At 43.9% G+C, this 6,000-nt stretch overlaps 1 non-coding gene across 1 annotated transcript; it reads left to right on the forward strand.

The window, feature by feature from the left end:
- Nucleotides 1–2,320: 2,320 nt before the first annotated feature.
- On the forward strand, nt 2,321–2,390 carry trnH. The gene has a single exon. It is a non-coding gene; the product is annotated as a tRNA-His (tRNA).
- Nucleotides 2,391–6,000: the final 3,610 nt, after the last annotated feature.

A 6,000-nucleotide genomic window follows, 5' to 3' on the forward strand; every position in this document is an offset into this window, starting at 1 on the left:
GTGGGGAAGACCTGTTTATACTTTTATTGAGAATTCCATTTCTTCCTGCCGCACCCCAATTCTTTCCCAGCAGTTGAAAATTGATATGAGATCTTGAACCCAGGGGGCTCCTATGTTCTGGGCAGAGGCATTGATGCGGGCTATTAGAATAAGGTGGTAAGGTCCAGGCATCTTCAAACCCCACATATGCCCTCTTTGATCTAGTAAGGGGAATGAAAGAAACAGGAATGTTGCACAGTAAAGTGTCAGCACTCATCCCCAAACTCCATAGGCCCCGCAATAGAAAGAGTTTACTTCGGTGCCGGAGAGCCGAAACCGCTAACCGAAACAAGACATATTCACTTTGACCACAGCCACCCGCACTTGCCTACCCGACTGGCTATTTTAGCTATTCTCTCTTCAACCTTCCTCTAACCTAAAATAGTCGTACCGCTCCCCCTTTAGAGATAGATTTCTTTATTCTCTAAGCTAGCTAAACGCCCGAAACATAATAAGCTAAGCCTCCGTCGATTTAGCCAAAGCAGGCCTGGAGAAAATAATGGGAGTCGGTGTCCCTTAAACGCCTTGTTTCCTCTTCTTTACGGTGGCTTCTTCTTAAATGAAAGAAGATCTCTGCTGCGCTTATGCCTTCAAACCCGAAAACAGTGGTTATTACGACACCAGGTGAAATAGCTGCTTTTTCTTCTCTTCCTCCCCTCGACCTATTGAAGTTGCGCTCACCCGCAGCCCTAAGCCCTACAGTTCCTTCGCTTACCGCCTAATCTTAATCTATTGCCCTGCCTCCAAGAGAAGAAATGGCACCAACCGATACAATGGCAGCTAGTTCCAGGGAAGCTGCTTCAATGGAAGTTGGATTGCCTAGTTGCTTTTGAGTTCGATTTGAACTAGTTTCCAAGCTTTTTTTTCATCCATGCCTATAAGTATAATTATCTTTTCCAATCCGAGTGTTCCATCGGACTTACTCCATTTGCTTCTAGGGTCCATTTGCTTCTAGGGATAGATAGGGCTGGAGTCGTCAGTGCTAGAATGAAATGTGAATGAGAGCATAGATTGATTGTCTCACTGCATGTACGTATAGTAACCGGTTAATAATACTAAGGGTCCCTAATACTAATCTCGACATGAGAGGAACGTGTCCTCTCGGCCTTGATATATACTAACAAATATGGTTTTTTCACTCAGACATGAGAGGTGAGATCGATTATATGATGGAGACAGATGGAGGAGCAGAAAGTGAGAGATTGTGGCGTGAAGCACATGTAAGGTGTACAACTCTTGAGACGGATGCATCGAGGTGCCGGCCTGTGAGAACGCTCGTCATAGCGTTGCGCCATAATTTTGTGATGGGTCTTTCGTTTTAAAAATAGGAGTTTTTCGGGTCTAGTTTACCGGTCCGTCAATAAATGCGTATGAAAAGTGAAATAGTTGATGTGATGGATGTGCCCGGTATCGATCAATGAAACATCGGCTCGACGCAGGATTTCAATAGAACGAAAAACATCGTCAGTAGTAGAGGGATAGGTACTTATTCCCGGCCAGCGGTATCATTGCTGCTCCCCGCCTAATGCGGATCATTGTGCAATGCTTATGTGAAATCTCAATCCAAAACTTATTCGTTTCGTTGGAAAAACCGACACCGACGTCAAGATCAGTCTCCTTTCCTTTCTCTTTAGTTTGGGAGCAGAGCTTAAAAAGATGGGGGGTCACGATGGATCCTTTTTTTATCCCTGATTCCATGGACGGAATGATTGTGGAATTTAACCCTTCGTCGTCATACCCAAACTCGGTCAATGGGCCGGCTTTTAGCGTAGAAAGTGTGAGTTCGAACTACATGGAGGTGGAGGAATCAATAAATTCCCCTCCTCCCCCTAATCCAAACCCTTATTCTCAGATTCCGGATTTAGTCGCCGCAAATGCAAATATGGATTACTTTCACTTCTCTCAAATGCAGATGTTTTACCAAATGCAAATGTTTTATCAAATGCATTTGAATTATTTTAGCAGCCAGCCGCTTTTGCCTATGGTACCTATGTATGTTCATTTTTTTATGTCTTTTTATATGCGGTTTTGGTATTTTCCCTTCTAAGCAAACTCTTTTGCGCCATTTGATCTTTAATTGAACTATTTCAGGCTCCGTATTGAATTGAAAAACTCTTTCAGGCTCCGTATTGTATTTATAAACTCTTTAAGGCTCCGTATTGTATTTATAAACTCTTTCAGGCTCCGTATTTCAAACTCGAATTGGATTTTGTGTCGGCTGGCCGGCAGGACCGCCAGCCCGCAGATGTAGGGAGGTCTCCTCTTGAACTGAGAAATCAAAGTCGCGATCTGATAGGTATCTATCCGGACCATGCATCTGGAAAGCGCCGGTTCGATTCCGGCTCGTGACATGAAGAAGAAGTCCCAAACAGGGATCAGATGAGTTTGCACAGCGTTACTTTGTTGACGGAAAATCTAATTGTTCTTCCGGTTCAATGAAGACTATGCTTACTTTCCTTTCTCTTACCGGTCTGTGTTCTATCATGGACCTGTATTCCGTTCCTCGAATCGAGACTTTCTTTTGGTATGATTTTGATACGAGTTTTCTATCAAAACTCTATGCCATCAATCACTATCCCCGGGGATAGAATCCAGCTCCCGGCGTACCTGATAACTACGCTCATATACGTCAATTCATGGAAGATGCTCAGGGGAACGAATCCATATAGGAAACCCCTCTAGGGGAAGGGACAACTGGTTAGTTTGTGTTAACATATCAAGGGATACCAATCATTGCCAGGTATGGTGGGAAAAAAAGCAACCTATTGTATTTTCCTTACTCCAGTGGGCTTTAACTAGACCTGTTTACTTAGCTTGATCTTTGTGCTCTCGGCATAGGTAGGATGTATCTCTGGATTATCCATGGTATGCTTCCATTGTTGCACCTTAGCCCGGTATAGTAGAAGGCGATCCATGCTATTCATGAGTTGATAAGCTCCATTCCATCGATAGGGATCAACCCAGCTGCATAGCTTTAAGATCCTAAGCTACACCACAGCTAAATCAACCAACGTCAGGGATTCTAGCTCAAGATCAGGAAAGAGCTTCGTTCCCTCCCGCCTGCTGGCTAGAGTTATACCATCCACTCTTGCTGCTGACTGTGAAGTAGCGTAAAACCCTCTATCGCGTCTGTTTGTTTGCCGTTGTACGAAAGTCTATCGATTCAAGAATTTGCAAATCCCTTGGGTTCTTTGCCGAGGTTAGCCTAGCATTGGAAGCCCTGGTGGATAGCCTTGCTTTGAAGATGAGGATTATGATGTAATCACTACAAACAATATGGTAGCAACCACTTTCCATTTCACCAGAAAATTACAGTACTGCTTTAACATTCTTTAAAGAGAATTTGGAGAACCAACCCTTTCCCCAGATACGAATAAAGGAGACTGCTTTCTGTATAATTGTGCTTATGCAGCTAGAAACCCATTTTATGTTTCTGTCATTTTCCCAAATGCTCGCAGCATGTAGTAACAACAACCAACTTGGTTGGTATTATATGCAGAGATTACCTCATCAGCTAGATGCCTCAGCTAGTGCTTATCAGCTAATAAGCTACTTCGAAAAGACCAGATACTGGAGAACATGGTGGAGGAAGCAGCAAGTGATTTCTTCAAGACGGCGCTCTTCATTGTTGCAGCTGGATCCAATGACATATTTTGGAGTATCTTTCGCCTTCAGTACCGTTCTTTGGACGAGAGAAGCCTTATCCTTCAGACTTTCTGGACGTGTTGGTTTCCAATCTGTCATTTTATCAGAAGGTTCCGCCAATTTATCACTACTGTAGTTTAGTGTCGCTTGCTCTTGTTTGCTGCAGACCTCTATTTTCTTTCCATCGATTAAGAGGCTAAATGAACAGGGTGCTCGAAAGTTTGTTGTGTCCGACGTCGGGCAACTCGGTTGTATACCGTACGTTCGTGCTCTGGAGATACGTACGATATCGTGACGGAGATCATTCTGCACTACCGTCAATACGGTACGCTTTTCTTCCTCGCTGCTTCCCGCAAATGATGTGCTTCAGACTTCTGAACACGAAATGGCAATACTTAGAATCCAATTCTTGCTTTGTATTAACACCTCTGGACGTTACCTGAGCTGACTGTGCATATGAAGAACCCCAGTGGTAAACGAAACTTTTGTTCATTGACTACATTGCCTGGTTTTGATAATGCGCAGGACCCGTGCAGCGGCGGCTGCTTCCCTCCGTTCCTCTGCTTTGGCGCAGCCAAACTCCTGACTCTTCCTCGTCAATTTCATTGCCTTAATGGCAGTTATCCCTTTCTTCGATAAATGGAGCCGTGTGACAGCGCAGGTAGTCGCATAGTTTCATTCCCTGGATGGCTAATGCTTAACACTGGTCAGATACCATAAGTTATGGTTGTGCTCGCTCGGCAAATTCTATCGGTTCAGCAGCGTCCTTAGTAGGAGCGGAAGGGATGTAGCGAGGAGCCGAAACCTACCGTTACGGAACCGTGGAAAAAGCCGAAACCTAGGGTATTCCCTGATCTGAACTTCAATAACAACCATTGCCTTACGTACCATTGGCTGGGAAAGGAAGGTGCCGTTTGCCGCAAGTAGATCTAGCTGATTGACTCGTTCATAGTCGAAAACTAATGCATCGAACCCTTTGCCGATCAAAAGATTAGGAACCGTCCTCCTTTTACCGGATACCCTTGCCGAAGAAGGGCTGTAAATATCTCGTACGTATGTTTCCTAGGATCTACTACATGAAAATGAAAAAGTATTGGCTTGAGTTCTTTCGCGATAGGCCCTTGCAATAAAATGCTTTGAAGATGAGGATTCGGTGGGGATGACATTATCGCCATACGCTATTGGATTTCTCCCGGGCTTTGCCTTTGCCGAAACTGTTCCGTTGACATCCTTTGCCGTAGAACTTATCTTCTTGGAAAACGGAGGATATTACCTTTGATTTTGTTAGAGGAGGTAGGAAGCCGAGCATTGGGAACTAGCCGTTATAGGGTTTCGGAAAAAAGGGTTGATAACTCCCTTTGCTTTGTCAATTAAGAAAAATAGAATGTGCTTACCTTCGTGATATTCCCTTTTCTTTGATCCTTTCGGTTTTGAACTGCGCTTTGCCCGTACTAGGTCTTGAAACTTAGCTTCAACCTCTCTGTAGGAATGAAGGTTCTTTTCATGCAATTTCTCGTATGATAATGAATCGAGTTTCGAAACACGGTTGTTGTAGGGAGTTATTTCTTTCTTAAAGGAAGGCTCTCTGCTCCATTGGGTGACGATTCAATGGTTCTATTCATCCTATTCCTAGGTCGATCCGTTAACTTGGGTTTTGTTTACCAGTTGGTTAGGTCAACTTGTGGCATAGCTGTATTGGACGCGATACGGTGAACGAGTCCCTTTTTGCTTTCCGATACTTTCTTGAAGGAATAGCATCTGAGTACAATAGTGTAGAGTTCCCCGCACTAAACATTGCAAAGAGTCTAAAAGAGGTGAAAGAGCTATAAAGAACTAAGGAAGAAGCCATTTGTAGCACTAAGAGGAAGATGTCTCACAACCAGCCTACGGATAATACATGCCGATATAGGAATGAAGCATGCATAAACTCGTAAGTCAATAGTGAATTTGGTTGCATCGAAGGCGGATAAATTCAATAATGAGGGCCGCCCGCAGATGATAGCAATTCGTCTTCACTAAGAGCTAACGACTAGAAATCTAGCAAATAGGACGCTTTGTCAATTGAATTAGTAAGTTATCCTGGTCTAGAGGGTGTTCTTCCTCCCCACTCTAGAGGCTAAACCAGTTAGAAAAGCGTCCCCCGGGAGTTTCGCAGTAGTAGATGACGTTCCTGGTACTAGTAGTCCATAGAACTAAGATTTGCATGCATGGTGGGTAACAGCATTGTATCTATCTTTTGCAGTCTGTAAATACGTATCCCAAAGTTGTAGATTCTGCTTCTTAAGGGCTGGGTGTCAAAGTCCTCAGTAGGTGGTT

This window comes from Triticum aestivum, mitochondrion (assembly GCF_018294505.1).
Source record: "Triticum aestivum cultivar Chinese Yumai mitochondrion, complete genome".
NCBI classification, from domain to species: domain Eukaryota; kingdom Viridiplantae; phylum Streptophyta; class Magnoliopsida; order Poales; family Poaceae; genus Triticum; species Triticum aestivum.